Below are 19,391 nucleotides of genomic sequence, written 5' to 3' on the forward strand. Positions count from 1 at the left end.
AAAGCATGATTATATTTTGAAATGTGAGAAGGACATGAGATTTGGGAGGGGCCAGAGCAGAATGATATGGTTTGGGTCTGTGTCCCTGCCCAAATCTCACATCAAATTATAATCCCCAATGTTGACACTTAGGCTTAGTGGGAGGTGATTGGATCATGGGGGCAGTTTCTAATGGTTTAGTACCCTACCTCTAGTGCTGTCTGTGAGGTAGGAGGTAGCATCTCCCTGCTGCTCCTGGTCCACCATGTGAAGATGTGCCTGCTTTGCCTTCACCTTCCACAGTGATCGTAAGTTTCCTGAGGCCTCCCTAGCCATGCTTCCTGTATAACCTGCAGAACTGTGAGTTAATTAAACCTTCTTTCTTTATAAATTACCTAGTCTCAGGTAGTTCTTTATAGCAATGTGAGAATGGATTAATACAATGTGTAGCTCTCCCTTTCACTTGAACACGTAGAGGCCATTGTAGGGTTATTAATTGGCCTAATTTCAATAATGTTGTGTCTCAGGGAATAGAGAGGCCTTAGGAGAAAGAGAGAGATGGGGGAACAGCTGGTAAGTGGGGCAGTCAGAATGCGTTATCAATTAAGTTCACCACCTTATACGGGTGCCATTCATGAAACCACAAAACAATTATAGTAGTAACACTAAAGATCGCTGATCACAGATCACCATGACAAATATAATAGTAATTAGAAATTTTAAAGTATTCCCTAATTAGCATAATGTGACACAGAGATGCAAAGTGAGCACATGCTGTTGGAAAAATGGTACAGATAGACTTGTTCTACACAGGATTGCCACAAATCTTCAATTTGCAAAATAAATAAATAAATAAATAACATCTGCGAAACACAAGAAAGCAAAGTACAATCAAATGAAATACACCTATGTTTACTTAAGAGAAAAGAAAGCCACTTCCATGCAAAGATGTGTACATATATGTTCATTGCAGCTTTATTTGTAGCAGCTAAACGAGAAAGAAGAAAAAGCCATTTTGGGGAAAGCGTTGGCTTTCCCCAAATAAAACCATTGGAACACTTATTTTGGTACTTATTTTGGCAAGATTTTGTTGCCAGGAAGAAAAAAAGTCTAATTTTTTTAATGCATTCTTCACTGAGCATGCTGGTGAAGGATTTGAGTGATCTTCTCGCTGAGTGCTAGCGGCTTTCTCCTCCACCAAGCTTCTCTTTGCTCCTCTGGAGGAATAAAGCAGTAAAAAAGTTAGAATGGGAAGGAGGGGAAATGGAGCTGGTCTTTCACTTCAAGCGTGATTGGTTTTCCCCTGAGGTATGTGAAACCAAACACAATCCACCACCGGAAGGAGTATTGCCTTTCCAAAAATCAACCCACTTAATCTGTACAAGAAAAGTGTGTTCTTTATATTAACATGAAGGAGCTGTTTTTTTGCAAAATAACCACACTGTCCTTGCCATTCCCATGCTAAGGGCTCCTATGCTCCTTCCTGCTCCAGTGACTTCCAGAGCTTCCTCATTTTACACAACAGTGAATAGTGGCAGTCAATCTGGCTTCTCTCCACTGCACGGGGCTTTTCTCATGACCACATTGAGGATTAGGTTGAGGCAGATGGTAGGATTGGGGTGGGAGTGTGCAGAAAGAAGCTTCAGTTCACTCTGTCACAAATGTACTATTTCCTCACGTAGACCGAATCCCAGCACACCACACATTAGCTGTGTGACCTCAGGCAAACTCCTTAACTACTCTGAGTCTCAGTTTCTCCATCAATAAAATAAATGTAATAATGTTGGCCCCAGTAAGGCCAACACTATTTATAACCCTTTGAACAGAGTTGTTGGAAGGGTTGTAAGTAATCTGTCGATCACTCCTTCCATGGGATCCGGAGCTCATTTAGTGATAGATACTATCATTATTGTTATTACTCTTACGTTGATGCCTGCACCATACAAATGCATATATTTACATTACAAATCAACCTGGTGAATGAATACAAAGCTGCAATCGTACTTTCTTTTTAATTAACTTGCTGTGCCAGAGAGGTAATAAAAGGAATGAAATCAGCATTTTTTTCTCAATGTGCCTATCATCAATTAAGCATCTCGGTAAGTGCCTCTTTCCAAGGCTACAAATATTCCTGTCCCAATGCTTGTGGGTGAGCAGGGCCAGATGGAGAGGATAGTGTGTCACTTCTCTGCTGTTCTGCCCTTATGCCCTTTGCAGAGAGGAGCCTGCTCAGGGCGTTTGATTGTGAGTTGTGTGATTATGACTCCAACCTTGCAGAACCTTGACAGGGAGCAAAGAGTCCTGGGTTTTCATCAGGTGCTGCCAGTGGGTCTTTTCCATCTGACATATTAATTCCTGCCTCTTCCTGTAAAGATAATTCACGCTTCTTGGCGGCATTGTGCAGTGCACAATGCCGGGTGCCAGGAATCTCCTGCAAACTTCAGCAGGGCTGCATTGTAATGTGCCACTAGATTAATCCAGCCATCTAAAATGCATTTTTAAAAAGCCAAAGGTCCTTCCCGTGAATAACCTGGTGAGTATTTGTGCTTCATTATAATTTCCCTCTAATGGAGTTTGGGGAAATGAAATGGGAGTTATTAGCCAGATTTATAAGGCTGTCTACTGAGAAAATAGGGATGAAGAGAGGCTGACTTAGCAGACAAAGTGCATTGGTTATCTACCTAGCCAAGGAGAAAGAGCTGGCCCACAGTTTGCAAAGATGGAAAATATCCTTACCCAGCAAACACTTTTCCTGTGCTTCCAACAGAAGGCTGGCTGTGCTTTCATAATCTGAGGAAGCATTGCACATACATCCTCCAGCAGCCCCCTTTCTATTCCTGAGTCTTGGATCCAACACCCCACTCTCAGAGCGCATCATGTCAGTGATTCAAATGGACTATGCATGAAAACTCTCCCACTGGTCTTTGGAGGGTGGAAAACCACTTCATTCAAGTGCAGACACACGTGTTGTATTGGAAATGACTAGCCAAGGTTCCTGAAGGAGGAGGAAGCACTTGCCCTCCAAATGAAGCCAAGAAAGACCCTGTTGCCTGGAAGAGACAGACCTGGCAAGGAAAGAGCCTGGAGGCTCTGCGCAGCCAGAGGACATCCTGCAGCCACCAGGTACCCTGCAAAGGCGAGGGGGGCTCTCCTTGAAGGGAGGCTGGTGGGCAGGAACCGCCCGGCCCACAGTCGGGCTGTTTTCCACTTGTCTAGGGTATACCAGCTGCCTCTGCACTGCGCTTAGATGAGCAACTATGACACTGATGCTCTTGTTAAGGAACTGCATTGTTTTGCTAGGGCTTCCATAACAGAGTACCACAGACTGCGTGGCTTACCCAACGGAAGTCTGTTTTCCCACCGTTCTGGAAGCTGAAAGTCGAAGATCAACCTGTGGGCAGATTTGGTTTCTCCTGGGGCCTCTCTCCTTGGGTGGGAGGCAGCCGCCTTCTTGCTGTGTCCTCGCATGGCCTTTCCCCTGTGCAAGCACATCCCTGGTGTCTCTGCATCTTCTTCTTATGACAGAGTGGTATTGGGTTAGGGCCCACCCCAATGACCTCGTTTTAACTTAATTACCATTGTAAGGATGCTGTCTCCAAAACAGTCACATTCTGAGGTGCTGAGGGTTGAACTTCAACAGATGTATTTGTAGGGACCAAATTCAGCTCATAGCAGGGACTTTTAAACTTTTTATTTATTTACTTTTCATTTTATTTTTATTTTTTGAGATGCAGTTTCACTCTTATTGCCCAGGCTGGAGTGCAGTGGCACGATCTCAGCTCACTGCAACCTCTGCCTCCTGGGTTCAAGTGATTCTCCTACCTCAGCCTCCTGAGTAGCTGGGATTACAGGCACCAGCCACCATGCCTGGCTAAATTTTTGTGTTTTTAGTAGACGAGATTTCATCATGTTGGCCAGCCAGGTCTCGAACTCCTGACCTCAGGTGATCCACCTGCCTTGGCCTCCCAAAGTTTTGGGATTACAGGTATGAGCCACTGTGCCGCCCAGACATTTTATGATCACAATGTTCATATAAAGCCATAATTGTCACTGAGTATTGGGTATTTACTGGACTTCACCTGCGTCTTCAAAACTTACACGTGAGGCAGGTAGCATTATTGCTCACACTTTACAGATGAAGAAACTGAGGCACACTGCCATTAAGCACCTCATCTTGTTAGTGGCAGGATTGCACCCATACGACAGGTTGCCCAAGCCCGCACTACTGATCACCACATTATCCTGTCTCTTCTCCTGTGTTTGTGACAGAAAAATGTGCACACTCTAGAAGAGAAGAAAGAAAAGAAAAGCCGCCCACAACTTCACCCATCTGGGCTTTGTATGTAGATGTGGATTGTGTGACATACTCCGTTTTCCTGTCCTCGTTCCTCCTTCACACCGGCTAACGTCTTTGACAGAGCATTGTCGGTGGCAAGGCCAAAGGAGAGCTGTAGGGACTTAAAAACTATGCCTGCGGCCTGGCGCAGTGGCTCACACCTGTAATCCCAGAACTTTGGGAGGCTGAGGCAGGAGGATCACTTGAGGTCAGGAGCTCGAGACCAGCCTGGCCAACACGGTAAAACCCCATCTTCTACCAAAAATACAAAAATTAGCCGAGTGTGGTGGTGTGCACCTGTAATCCCAGCTACTTGGGAGCCTGAGGCAGGAGAACTGCTTAAACCTGGGGGGCGGAGGTTGCAGTGAGCAGAGATCAGGCCACTGCACTCTACCCTGGGCAACAGAGTGAGACTCTGTCAAAAAAACAAAAACAAAACAAAAAACTGTGTCTGCAAAAAATAAAAGAGCATGAGACAGTGTTAAGGATACAGGGTTGGGTGGAAGCAGCAGGTTCCTTAGCAATGTGTGCTGTGTGAGCCCAATTTAAAACAAAACAAAACAAAACAAAAATTATCACTGGAATTCTAGGTAGATCTCTGGCTACTGGGCCTATGGGTGATATTCATTTTCCTCCTATATCCTATATGTGTTTCCCATATTTTTCAAATATGCTATAATGAGCATGTAGACACAATGACCTCTGAAAGCAGAAATAAAAACAATAAATGTCATAAGAGAAAAATTAAACCGTGCTGGCTCACAGCACCGCAGGTCCCATTCACGGATGCAGTCTTCATTCTGGAAGATTTCTCTGTTTGAGCCCAGAAGGGAAAACAAAGGCAGCAGACGGAGTCTGTGAGGAAATCTACTGGAAACAACATCCTGAGTGAGGAAAGCGACAAAAGAGCCACCTCCCTAAAAGCAGCCCAAAGTGGCCATTCAAATAGTAAAAATGACGCAGGGATTTGGAAACAAAGTCCCAGCTTGCAGTCAGAGCTTCCTGAGCCAGTGAAAACAGCAAGTGCGGAAGAGGAAGCCCAGGCTGCCCTGTGTCCCCAGGGCCCACGGCTGCCACCTTTGCCAGGACCCCTGGGGGCTCAGAGAGAGCTCCTTTCTTCTCCTCCCAGGTGGAGGGTCAGCCCCGTGCCCCAGGTGCCCAGAAGTCTAGGGGGCATGCCAAGTTTTCCCTGTGGGGAGCAAGGCTGCCCTTGGGCAGGAACCAAGAAGTGGCCTGAGCCGGGCTGGGCATGTGTTTCACCTCAGGCCACCTGCTTCCTGCTGGGCTGCACAGCCGGGAGCCAGCGAGGCGGACACAATGGGCAAAACCCACGTCACTTTCTTAGGGAAAGAAAATTACTCTTTGTGGACCAAGAGATCAAGACAGGATATCTATAAGTGTTTAAAGAAAAGCCCAGTCTGCAGTCTCCTCCCTCCCCAAGCACTTCCGAAATGTCCCTCAACACACCCGGCTCTTTAAATATCCAAACCCAGAATAAATGTGCACACAGCATTTCGCCCAGCAACAGGGTCCACGCGGCTGCCAGCTGAGTCACAGATGTTAGAGCTGGGCCAGGCCTCTGAGATCACCAAGTTCAGGCTAAGAGCAGAATGACCGGCTCTCGGGTGCTTCTTCCCTGTGCAGACACTTGCTGGCTGTGTCACTGCTGGGCACCTCTCCTCTCTCAGTGGCTCCCTGGGCTGTGCTGGTGCCACTCAGGTCTCCCTGTGCCCTTAATAACCACTGAGCCACCCAGTCGAGGCTGCTAGGGCCACGCTTTTAAATGAGATGCTGAGTCTAGAGAGGAAAAAGGACTCGCTGCATTGCACAACTTGTTCCTGGCGTAACTGGAGCTAAAACCTGGCGTGACTCGCCTCCTCCAGCTCTTTCCTGGACTCTTATGGATGTCTTGGGTCTGACGATTGTTTTGTGGGGCCATCCTGTGATGGTGTGGGTGATTGCTATAGATTAGAAGCTGTTGAATATACTTTCTTTAAGATCCCTCCAGATAGGTTTAGACAGGCATTTTCTTAAGTTTTGGATTTTTATCAACTTGGACTATATCTATGGTTTGGTTTGGTTTTTCATAAAAATTCTTTTTGGCCTCTGGTAAAGATAACTTCCACCAGACCTCAAAATGTGAAACAGATACAAGCAGATCTGATCTGGTTGGAGCAGGAGCAAAATCCCAAAGCTCCCTCTCCCGCAGCCTCCCTCTGAGACACACCTTCCCATGTCCTGGGACTCAGAACTCTGAGCAATCTGTTGCAAAACACCGGGCCGTCAGTATCTGATGGGCTTGCTCATATCTGAGAATCTGTGATTCATGATTATGTGACTGTAGATAATGAAGGAAACGTCCCCAGGTTCCTGCCCTATTCTCCACCTAACTTGGCAGCATAGAGTAACAAATAAGGATGAGGAGAGACCTGACAGGTGTGCCAAATTTAAATGCACCCAGGGGTCATCAGTGAAATGTACACGCCCAAGCCCAAAATAAATCATTCATTCTTTCATTCCTCCAACAAAAATAAACTGCTAGGCACAGCAGATTATATGCAGGAGAGTAATTCTCAGCCTTTATTCTTAAGGAGGTTTGGGTTTTATGTAAGAAAATCTGACATCTAAATACAAAGAAAATTATAAGCACTTCCAATATAATGTTTTTCAGATTTTCATGATCAAGAGCCACCCTTTCCAGCAAGAATCACCATCAATGGCTTCATGGAAGAAGTGGCATTTTAAGAATAGTGTGATTTTGACAGGTGGAGCTGGGAAAGGAGGACACTTCAGAATGAGGAAGCAGCATGTTCAAAGGCCCAGGGGCCATTTGGTCGTACAGGCTGAACCATATTCACCTCTAGGAAGCACATTCAGGTAATAGTGAAGGGAAGGGCAGCCATGGAATCAGCCACTTGGCAGCCCTGCTGGAAAGCACAGGTATGTTCAGGAAATCCTGAGCTTGGGCACACCATGGGAGGGATCCGAATGGGGAAGCAGAGAGATCAAGCAGGGACCAGGGCACGGAGGGCCTGGAAAGCCAGGCAAAGGCACTGTGGCTCCACTCTGCACACAGTGGAAAGTTGCTAGGCATTTCTGAGCAGGTAAGTGACAACAAGGTCAAGCTTTCGGAAGCTGGGCCTAGCCATGGTATGAGGGTGAAATGGGAGGAGAGGGATGGAAGGCCAGGGTGTGGTTGAAATTACCGCTGTAGTAAAGGGGACAGGGAAGGGGCCAACTGTCGGGGGGGGCAGGTGGTGTGGCTGGAAAAGAAGGGATAGGTGCAAGAGAATTTTTTAAAGTCCTGGGAAAATCAGCCGGGCTTGACAAATAACTGACTTTGGAGGTCAGAGGAATGAAACGGTCAGAGGGACCAGCTGGCCTGTTCTCAGAACCTGGGGAAGGAGTGGGGGTCTTTTGCACTTTTATGGGAGACCACAGGTGTTTCTGCAACTGGATAGGCAAACGAGAAGTTTGATTTTAGGCCTGGGATGTCTGAGATGTTGGAGAGAGAGCCAGTTCAAAGTACCAGCTCTACCCCAAGCAAGGCTTTCTTTATGTCACCACACACACGTGCACAAAATCTCCTCTTAGTGTTGATAGTAAAACAGTCTGACTTGGAAGGAGGGTTATCAATTCCAATAGGCCCCATACTGCATTTTCTCCATCTGATTTTCTCCCCTTCTTCTCTCCTTCCCAGGGAACGTGGGGCTCAACGTGAGAGAAAGTCAAAAATGCAGCTTCCTTATGGCAAATATGGGCAACAATTAGAAGAGCAAGGAAGGGGAATTCCCCCCGGCCCCATATTTTCCAGCTGAGCTGTGCTTGTCAGGGTAAACAGCGACAAAAATAATCACAGTTGCTTGCCACTTGGAATATTATTATCCGAACAGTTGGTGGATATGAACTGTTTTTAAAACAGGCTATCAAAACAAACCGGAGGAGAACATCTGTGGGGCCACAGGCCTGCGAGCCAGCTGAGGAAGGAAGCCATAACCCAGCAGCCTCTCCATCAAGTGTCCTTGCTGGGCAGGCGAGGGGGCGTCCCAAAGATCATGAGGGTGGGGTGGGGTGGCCCAGGGTGGGAGGAGACAAAAACAGGAAGGCAAGGGTCCGGCATGCAAACCAATTCTGAGCAACATACAGAAATGCAACTTCTAGAAACAATGAGGCGTAGCTAATGCAGGACCTCAAGCAGCGATGGGAGGACGGGGTGGTTGCAGGTTCCACTGAAATAGCTTTAGGGCCTGGGGAAATCTGCAGTGAAAACATCGCATGTTATTTATAGCCATTAGTTGAAATCCGTGTTATTTAGTATGATGTTTATAAAAAATAAATGGTAGGCGGCCTTTCCTTCTTAGCTTCTCCGGCTGTCGAAGAAAGATTTTTAGGTGCATAATTCTCTGCTTTGTTTATTATTTTGCGTTTTAAAAAATGTAACGAATGAGGGCAAGAATAACAACTGTTTATTATTTAAAAGCTCAAATGAGGCCCAGGCTGAGGCACCTGAACTTCCTGGAGAGAAAAGACAGGGAACCAGAGAGTGGATGCCACGGTGGGAGAGCCGTGTCCCACAAAGCCTGGATCCCTTCTTTCCTTCTCTTTGACCTGGGGCAGGGAACAGCTTTCAAAACAAAATTCTTACAGGGGATTTTGTTTGTGGTCTTTGTGTGTGGTGAGATTTTTTTTAAGTAGAGAAGGATTTTCACCGGCAGAATTGTTTCCTCCCCTCTATTCTGGTCCCCTAATCCCCTCAATAAACCTTATAAACATTCCCCGACTCTCTCTCTTGGGTCTCCCCATTGTGTAGGGTGCTTGTGTAAAAACTAATTGTACCCTATGGTTGAAGAATAAGGGGGCGGGTTTGATGTTTTGGGGGACAAGTTCAATTAAAGGAGGGAATGGAGATTATTTGAATGCCCTCTGGGCTGCAGATCTAAGGCCAGTTTTATTAGTAATTCTCCACTCAGTTTTATTAGTCGTAAATGTGATATTTTGATCTTAAAAACAAAAGCAACTGATGGCCCATGGGTTCGTGTGCCAACTGCAGCCTGGAGGTATAACAAGGGGAACAGTGATTGGAGATATGGCAAGAAGCCTGTAATCTTTGATGCAGAGGCTCTAGAACTGTCTTCCTCTTCTGCCCTGCCTGTGTGGGGTCCCGCAGAGAGCCCTGCCAGCCTCCCTGAGCCACGTTCTCTCTCTCTCCTCCCAGCTGTGAGAAACCCTGGCTTTGGGGATCCCATGGCCCCAACAAGGATGGAGAGCTCTCTAGCCAGAGCTGAAGGGATGGTCTTGGAGAGCTGCGAGGCCAGACAGCATTTCCGGGGGGCCCGGGAGGCAAGAGGGCCAGGAGGATTCCCTCTCTAAAGAGCTTGTCACTGTTCAGGGCTTTCCTTGCCCAGCATAAGGAAAACCTCCTCTTTCAGCAATCACAGGCTCTCCAGATGAGTCCTTGAGAAGAGCAGAGTGGAAGCAGCTTTGGAACTGGGTAATGGGTAGATGCTGGAACTGTTTTGAAGTGACTGCTGGAAAAAGCCTGTAATGCTTTGAATGCATTAAGGATGATTCTGGCAAGGGCTCAAAACGAGAGAATAAGTGCAGAGAAAGACTAAAATTTCTTAGAGATTACCTATCTGGTTGTGAGGGACCTGGTGGGAGGTGATTAGACCATGGAGGCGGACTTCCCCCTTGCTGTTCTTGTGATAGTGAGTGAGTGTTCTCATGAGATCTGATTGTTTAAAAGTATGTAGCACTTCCCCTTTCTTTTTTTTTTTTTTTTTTTTTGAGACTGAGTCTCGCTCTGTCGCCCAGGCTGGAGTGCAGTGGCGCAATCTCGGCCCACTGCAAGCTCCGCCTCCCGGGTTCAAGCCATTCTCCTGCCTCAGCCTCTCCAAGTAGCTGGGACTACAGGCGCCCACCACCACGCCCAGCTAATTTTTTGTATTTTTAGTAGAGACGGGGTTTCACCGTGGTCTCGATCTCCTGACCTCATGATCCGCCCGCCTCGGCCTCCCAAAGTGCTGGGATTACAAGCGTGAGTCACCGCGCCCGGCTGAGCACTTCCCCTTTCACTCATTCTCTCCCGCTCCACCATGTGAAGAAGGTGCTTGCTTCCTCTTCACCCTCTGCCATGATTGTAAGTTTCCCCAGGTCTCCCCAGCCATGCCTCCTGTACAGCCTGTGAAACTGGGTTGATTAAACCTCTTTTCTTTATAAATTATCCAGTCTCAGGTAGTTCTTTATGGCAGTGTGAGAATAGACTAATACAGAAAATTGATACCAGAGAAGTGGGGCATGGATATAAAGATACCTGAAAAGGTGGAAGCGACTTTGGAACTGGGAAATAGGCAGAGGTTGGAACAGTTTGGAGGGCTCAGAAGAAGACAGGAAGATGAGAGAAAGTTTGGAACTTCCTAGAGACTTGTTGAATGGTTGTGACCAAGATGCTGAAAATGATATGAACAGTGAAATCCAGGCTGCGGTGGTCTCAGATAGAGGAACTTATTAGGAAGTGGAGTAAAGGTCACTCTTGCTATACTTTAGCAAAGAGACTGGCAGGCACTGTGCCCCTGCTCTAAAGATTTGTGGAACTTTGAACTTGAGAGAGGTGATTTAGGGTATCTGGCAGAAGAAATTTCTAAGCAGCCAAGTATTCAGGATATGGCCTGGCTGCCTCTAACAGCCTACATTTATTTGCATAAACAAAGAAGTGACCTGAAACTAGAACTTATATTTAAAAGGGAAGCAGAGCATAAACATTTAAAAAATTTTTGGCCTAAACACGCAATAGTGAAGAAAAACCTATGTTCTGAGGAGGAATTCAAGGCTGCAGAAATTTGCATAAGTAAAGGAGAGCCAAATGTTAATAGCCAAGACAAAGGGAAAATGCCTCCAGGGCATTTCAGACCTTAGCAGCAGCCCCTCCCATCACAGGCCTGGAGGCCTAGGAGGGAAAAATGGTTTCATGGGCCAGGCGCAGGACCCTCCTTCTCTGTGCAGCCTTGAGACATGGTGCCCTGCATTCCAGCCACTCCAGCTCCAGCCATGGCTAAAAGGATCCAAGGTAAGCTTGGGCCACTGCTTCAGAGGGTAAAAGCCCCAAGTCTTGGTGGCTTTCATGTGGTATTGGGCCTGTGGGTACACAGAGGCAAGAGTTGGGGTTTGGGAGCTTCTGCCTAGATTTCAGAGGATGTATAGAAATGCCTGGATGTGCAGGCAGAAGTCTGCTGCAGAAGCAGGGCCCTCATGGAGAACTTCTACTAGGGTAGTGCAGAGGGGAAATGTGGGGTTGTATCCCTCACATGGAGTCCCCATTGGGGTACTGCCTAGTGGAGCTGTAAGAAAAGGGCCACTGTCCTCCAGATCCCAGAATGGTAGATCCACCAACAGCTTGCACCATGTGCCTGGAAAAGCCACAGACACTCAATGCCAGCCTGTGAAAGCAGCTGTGAAAGCACATGGGGTCACGTAGACTGGGGCAGTGTGGAGTGCTGTACCCTGCAGAGCCACAGGGGTAAAGCTGCCTAAGACCTAGTGATCCCACCCCTTGTATCAGTGTGACCTGGATGTGAGACACAGAGTTAAAGGAGATTATTTTGGAGCTTTAAGATGTAACGACTACCCTGCTGGGTTTTGGACTTGCAAGGGGCCTGTAGTCCCTTTGTTTTGGCCAATTTCTTCCCTTTGGGTTGGGGGCATTTACCCAATGCCTGTTCCCCCATTGTATCTTGGAAGTAACTAACTTGTTTTTAATTTTACAGGCTCATAGGCAGAAAGGACTTGTCTCAGATGAGACTTTGAACATCAACTTTTGAGTTAATGCTGGAACGAGTTAAGACTTTGGGGGACTATTGAAAAGGCTTTATTATGTTTTGAAATGTAAAAGGGACATGAGATTTGGGAGGGGCCAGGGGTGGATTGATATGGTTTGGCTCTGTGTCCCCATGCAAATCTCATGTCAAATTAGAATTCCAAATGTTGGAGGAGGGACCTGGTGGGAGGTGATTGGAATTATGGAGGCAGATTTCTCCCTTGTTGTTCTTCTGATAGTGATCAGAAGATCTGGTTGTTCTCTAGAAGAGATCAGTGCCTAGGGCGCAGCAGGAAAACAGGTGGCCAACCATAGAGCTGGAATGGGAAGCAGAGGGATGGGAGAGCCTGTGGTCTGCAGCAGTGAGAGGTGGGCGCAGAGCCAGCCTGGGGGGTAAATGGCACAGGACACTAGAGAGGCAGGACAGGCCTCACAACTATTGCCACACATCCCTTCTGCCTCTTGGCTTGGGTTTGGAGAGACAAACCCAAGCCAAGATCTCACAAGATCTGGTTGTTTAAAAGTGTGTAGCACTTCCCCCTTTACTCTCTCTCCTGCTCTGCCATGTGAAGAAGGTGCTTGCTTCCCCTTCACCTTCTGCCATGATTTTAAGTTTCCTGAGGCCTCCCCAGCCATGCTTCCTGTACAGCCTGAAGAACTGTGAGCCATTTCAACCTATTTTCTTTGTAAATTACCCAGTCTCAGGTATTTTTTATAGCAGTGCGAGAACAGACTAATACAAAGGCAGAACTTAAAGGCAATGAACTACAATATCTAGTGGAAGAAATATCTAAGCAGCAAAGCATTCACAGTGCTGTGTGGCTTCTTTGAATTGCATATAGTAAAATTCAAGAGAAGATAAATGATGTAAAGATGAAATTTATTATTAAAAGGGAAGCAGAAATGAAATATTTGGAAAACTCTCAGACTGGTCATATAAAGAATAAAAAGTGTGTTTGTGAGAGAATACTAAGGGTGTGACCAAGCCACTGTTTGCTCCTCTTTTTATAAAAGTGAGAGTGAGAGAAGATGAGAGGTGAGTTGGGAAGGGTGAGGAGGAAGGCAGTAAAAATGAGACCAAGATGACAGAAAGGTGTGAGGTAAAGGGAAGGAAATGGGGCTGAAAAAAAATAAGGAAGAAAGGAAATGCACATTTATTCCACTTTTCCTGAGTGCCAGAAGAATAGTAGGCATCTGCTGGGGCAGAGGGCCCCACACAAAGGTAATTTCATGAATGAAGGAGGCTCCATTCATTCATTTGTTCATCAGATATGTTTCGAGGCATTTCCTATGAGTCAGACACTGTTGTAACCACTGGTCATGTGACAGAATGAAACCAAGGACAATGCCTGCCCTCATGGGGTCATGTGGACTGGGGCAGTGTGGAGTGCCATGGATGTTAGCTCACTCACTCACAGCAACTCCAAGAGGCATGGAGAAGGTTATTGAGTTGCTCAAGGTCCTGTGGCCAGTAAGTGGTCAAGAGGGCCTTTCAATTAGGATTTCCTTGGCTTTAAGTCAAAACCCACTGAAAAAAGGAAAGCCCTGCACTTTGAGAGGGTCACAGCAGGAAGTACCCAACATTCTTATGGGAATGGTACCAAGAAAATGCAGGCATCTCTGACAAAGCTGCCCTAGAACGGCCTCAGCAGGTACCTGGACATATTGGCATTGAGAACATTAATTCCTCCTGAATTCAGGAGCTGAAGCTCAGGCATAGGCTGTGCAGCTGGCCTTGGGGTTTGAGTTTGGGTGAGGATGTCAGGGAAACCATGTCTCTCTCCTCATCCCAGTCTGGTCCCCAAGCCTCTGCCTTCCACACCGCCAACCTCCACCAGCTCTTGAGTCTTGTCTCTCCAAATCCAAGCCAAGAGGCAGAAGGAATGTGTGGCAATAGTCGTGAGGCCCATCCTGCCTCTCTAGTGTCCTGTGCCATTCACCCCCCAGGCTGGCTGTGTGCCCACCTCTCACTGCTGCAGACCCCAGGCTCCCCTGTCCCTCTGCTCCCAATTCTTGCTCTCTGGTTGGCCACCTGTTTTTCTGCTGGGCCCTAGGCACTGATCTCTTCCATCTCCGCTTCCTTCGTGGCCTTCCTCTGGTTCATGCAGGACGTTTCCCTGTCTCGGGGGTTCTATGTGCCTATCTGTGGCTTTGCAAAGCCTGACAGCCCTGCAGGATGGGCTTGGTCCTGCTGTCCCTCTGGAAGCCCAAATTCACAACAACGAACTCACCTTCTTTCCCTGGATGAGCTGCTCCCAAGTTCAGCACCTCAGTAAGTGCTCCAATATAGTTCCTGCCACTCCAGCAGGGGCCTCCTCCCCTTCCCCACACCACCCGCAAGCACAAAGGGGGTGTAAGAGGGTGTCCCCATCTCCACTACTTCTACTTAGTCCTTAGCCTCCTGCCCACTGCACCCTCCCAACCTCTTCCCCAGATGTTATCCAGGATGAGCACTTGAAGATACAAGCCTGATTATCTCATTCTAACCAACCAACTCTTGTAGATCTTGAGATTTTTAAAGCTTCTCTTTGGGCTTCCCTTTGCTAACAGACTTTTCTCAGTATTATTCTAGCATGTCTTTTCAAGCCTCTGGTCCTATACCCCTTCACAGGCCTCCTGCTACATGCATACACACACATGTACACACACACACGCACATACATACACACCATACTCTGGCCACACCCATCTAGTTATTCACACATGCAGTCTCTGACAGAGTGCCGACTTTTGCACTTGAGACATGACAATGATGCTTGTTACATTTATTAAACATACCACATGTATATGTCTTCCATGCTTTTCCTCCTATTATTCCCTGTGTTAAGAATGCCATCCTCCCTTTCAGCCTAACATATTCCTATCCCTTCTCTTCAGGACCTGGCCCAACAGCACCTCCTCCATGAAACATGCTTCCCTGATGTGTCTGTTACATTCCCACCATCCAAACACTGACAGCTCTTGCAGGAGGGAGCCATGACGCGCTCATCTTCTGCATCTGCAGCTGGTGCCGGGGACCGGTACGTTTGCTGCATAAGTGAATGAACCAACGTCCCAGCAATTCCTGAGCATTCTTAAGGCTGGTCTGTCTCCCCCAGGAAGCCTGGGCCCCCAGCGTCACCGAGCCGTGCACACAGAGAGATAATCATCTTGGTGTCCCTCTGGACCTGGAAGCTGGATGGTGTCGCTAAGAAAGCCAGAGCTGCTTTGCCTCCTATATTGCTACTGAAATTTGCAACTCAAGTGTTGCATAACCAAGGGAATCTGGCTTCCCTCTGAACATCCCTCCCACTTAGTATGAGAAATAGAGAAAGAGCCAAAGTTAGGTCAAGACTCACCTGAGGAGGCCCCTGGCCCACCATCGAGGTCATGCCTGTCACTCCCCAGGCTGCCCCTCCCGGGGAACAGGGTCATGCGGGGTTAGGGGGTAGCTCACTCCCAGTGGGTAACTGGATTGCCCTGGGGAGGGGGACAAAGAATCAGAGCGTAGGCCATTCTCACTTCAGACCAGGGTGATTGCAGACTGTCCCTCCTTCCCCCTTGGAGGGAACATCTGCAATTCAGGGACTTCTGCAAAAATTTCACACTCAGGGCTAAGAGCAATTCTATTACTTAGAGGATTCTAACTTGGCTTAGAGGAGGTTTTTACCCTCCTCCGGTTAAATGGACCAAGTATTTGGAAAATTACCTCACAGAGTCATGCCACCAACACCAAATGAGAGCCATCTGTACAGATGAAACAGTTAGGAGCTTTTGTGTCACTGCAGGCCGAAATGTGTAGCCCATTCATTGTGAGAGGAGGCACTTTATTCCTGAGTTTCTTTTTTTTTTTCTAACACAGAAGATGCCTCAGTCAGCGCGTAGGAAACAGGAAGGAACCCGTTGTTTTAAATAGCAGACAGCAGAGAATTGACTCATTATGGTCTGCTTGCTCCGAGAGTGTCAGCCAGAAGGCAGCCAGCCCAGCCCCCACAGCCCCAAGACAAGGGTCAGGGGGCATGGCTGGGATTTTCTCGCAGGGAGTCTGAGAGAATCCAGTTCAAACCCTTTTCAGAGGGAACTGGTGAAGCCCTAGGTTTCTATCTTACTAGAGACTTCACCACACAGGGCTGTCTTAAAAAAATGTAAGAATAAGAAAGGACAAAAACAAAAGCCCCCATATAAACCTACAAGAATACCTGGAAGTCAGACATCCTGCATTTCCCTTTCCTACCCCGAATGACTCGGAGTAGGACAAACACAGTTGCAAGCCTCCTTTCTTATCTTGGCAATTGCTTCTTTTCACTCTTCTGGGGTTTACAACAGTTGGCCCAGAGGTGTGAGGGAACAGACGGTAGCAGCATCTGCTGGGACAGAGGGCCCTACACAAAGGTAATTTCATGCAGGGAAAATGCGCCCCCCTCCCCTCCAATCCCGGGCTGCTGGGCCCAGGAGCCCAAGGGTTAATCTGTCTCAAATCCATCACTGTGACAGCCAAGCACACAAATTAGTCCTGCCCAAGCTGTCCCAACCTCTGAATTTAATTTTTTAAAAGTGCTTTGTATTGTTTCTGATGTTCAGATTGGAGTCCAGGTGTCGTGAGGGACCCCGGGGGATATGAGAGGGTAAGACCCTCGAGTACTGCATCTCACATCACCCTCCAATGTCCTGTGTCTTCTTTGTCAAGGCAGACTAAGGGTGACTTAATTTCCAACACGCAGGCCCAGGAACCTTGAAACTGACCAGCTCGAGCCTCCTTGCAAGCCTCTCCAGCTGTGAAAATCCCCTGGCTCGTAGACCTATGTTGTCCACACGATGCTTTTCCTGCATTTTGCAGACAACTGCTGATCTCCAAGGGCGGGCCATGCGTGGCTGTATCTCCCATCCAGAGAACATCTACAAAGCTCACGCAGCCATGGGGACTCATAGTTTGACCTGAAACTGATGGTGACTCCTGTCACCAACAGGAGTGGTCAAAACATCCTTTCTGGAGTATTAAGTGTTTGTAGAACCCTGGACATTTATGGCGGCAGAGTGTGTAGCAGCCTCAAGGAGAAATCATCCCCCACCACTGCCCCTTTCTAGAATCACACCAAGTAATTGGGGTTCTCAGTAGAGTCTGGAGGCAATCCTGGAGACTGAGGAAGGAGAGAGCCTTCCACTTTTCCATTTCTCCCAAGCCATTTTGTATGCCTACAGGTGTCAGTATAAACCAAAGAATGTGCCTTGTCTCAGATAAAAAGTTAGAGTAACCATATAATTTACTGTCTAAACCTGGACACGGATGAGAGTGAAAAGGAGAGCTATTAATAATGATGCCAGAATGACAGGTGTAGATGGTGACTGTCCCAGGCAAACTGGGACATATGGTCATGCTATGACTGTGAGCTCTAAATTGTTGCAGGCTCCAGTGCTGGCCGTCTATTAGGTTTATTTATAATATAATACCCAAGTGACCCTAGGTCCACAGGGTAGAGGGGGTTGAGGAGGGTAAGGAAGGTCAGCAACCATGCCTGTCTGAAGGCCATGTGGAGGTAGGGAATGGGGAGAAAGGGGATCAATTTAATCCAGAAAAAGCTGACTCCGCTACAGACTTGAGGAAATCCAGGTCCTTTTTCTTGTCTGAGCTGCTACTTGCTCTCAGCAAAGAAACTGAGTTCTGCCAACTCCCACTCCAGCTGCAAAATGCAGCAGAGTCCTGAGGTTGGAATTCCAGGCCCACTATCCCCACTAGCTTCTGTAAGTCCATCAGAAGATAGGACCTCAGGTCTGCAACATTTACCTTGGATTTCTGTCAAAAAGTCCAAGCAGATGGTATTCTCCTTCATCTCTTCTTACAGACAGTGACAGATCCACTGCTCAAAATCCTTTCCCCACCCTAAGCAAGGCTATAGCAGAAACCGTCTTCTTCTAGGCCTTGCCTGTTTAACCTAGCCAGCCAGAGGTTTATAAAAGACAACTTCCTCTATTTCCAGAGGCGAAAAAAATCTAAAGTAGTCTATTTAAAATTTTCTCTCTTCAGACCCCAAAGAATAAAAAAAGTTTTTAACTATTGGATGGAAATTCTTTTTTGTTCACTTAAAACAGATGATCCCCTTCTAGAGTAGAAATAGTTAATTGGTCTACAAAATAGTATTCTATAACATGTCTTATCCTTATCCTCAATCTGTAAGCAAAAATTATATTGAAATCCAATTGAAATGATCCAAAGTGGCTACGAAGATAAAATTATTCTTCCAGAAACATGGTACTGTGGATAGAGAATTCAAGAAAACTCCTTTAGATATCATATATACCACAACATATCACTTGAAAAAGAAAAAAAATCCTTTATGTAACCATAAAAAATAAGAAATTCATATTTTGCATTCTTATATAAATTCAATTGAATAATAGATTAGAACTTAAAATCAGTTTTTGTCAGAGTCAGTTCTCTCGTTATCACGCTTTCCTTTTCCCTGAATAAAGCTATTATTAGTGGACTCATAATTTACTAGACTGTGATCTCCCAAAAGACAAAGACTTTTACTTTGTTCATGTTTTTGCTTTAAGAAAAGTATACAATAAATATTTGATATGTAAATAAAAAGTCATACTAAGCATCAAATTATAGCAATAAATATAAATGGCCTATATTTCTCCAAAGCCTCAGATTGAACTGAAAAAGCAAACTTCAATTTTCTGCTTACAAGAGCTATATCTAAAACAAGCCAAGTGTGGTAGCTCACACCTGTATTCCCACCACTTTGGGAGGCTGAGGTGGGCAGATCGTTTGAGGTCAGGAGTTCAAGACCAGCCTGGCCAACATGGAGAAATCCCGTCACTACTAAAAATACAAAAATAGCTGGGCGTGGTGACACGTGTCTGTAATCCCAGCTATTTGGGAGACTGAGGCAGGAGAATCAGAATCCCTTGAACCTGGGGGGTGGAGGTTGCAGTGAGCCAAGATCATGCCACTGCTCTCCAGCCTGGGCAACAGAGTGAGACTCTGTCTAAAAAAAAAAAAAAAAACCAAAATAAAAAAAAAAAAAAGAGTTATATCTAACACAAAATGGCCCAAACACACTAAATATAAAAGGATTGCAGTAGCCAAAAATAAGAAGAAACATAAGCAAAGAGAAAAGAAAATTGGCAATATTAATATAGCAGAAGTGGAATTTAAAGCAAATCAGTACATCAAAAAACCAAAACAACATTTTTACATTCACAAAGGTCAAATTAACTGGGTTTGCAGGTAATTATTTATTTTTGTATGTTTTTGTTTGTTTAGGGGTGTGCCAAAAA

At 46.4% G+C, this 19,391-nt stretch overlaps 1 long non-coding RNA gene across 3 annotated transcripts; it reads left to right on the forward strand.

The window, feature by feature from the left end:
• The first annotated feature begins 10,085 nt into the window (after positions 1 to 10,085).
• On the forward strand, positions 10,086 to 18,742 carry LOC134736357 (uncharacterized). Of its 3 annotated transcripts, none has more exons than XR_010120318.1 (3): positions 10,086 to 11,381; positions 14,237 to 14,400; positions 15,006 to 18,742. It is a non-coding gene; the product is annotated as an uncharacterized lncRNA (long non-coding RNA). The 3 variants fall into 3 exon arrangements; XR_010120320.1 differs by lacking the exon at positions 14,237 to 14,400 and having other exon boundaries at positions 15,006 to 15,148; positions 15,227 to 18,742; XR_010120319.1 differs by lacking the exon at positions 14,237 to 14,400.
• The last annotated feature ends 649 nt before the right edge of the window (positions 18,743 to 19,391 follow it).

The sequence above is a fragment of the Symphalangus syndactylus genome, chromosome 4 (genome assembly GCF_028878055.3).
Source record: "Symphalangus syndactylus isolate Jambi chromosome 4, NHGRI_mSymSyn1-v2.1_pri, whole genome shotgun sequence".
Taxonomy (NCBI): Eukaryota; Metazoa; Chordata; class Mammalia; order Primates; family Hylobatidae; genus Symphalangus; species Symphalangus syndactylus.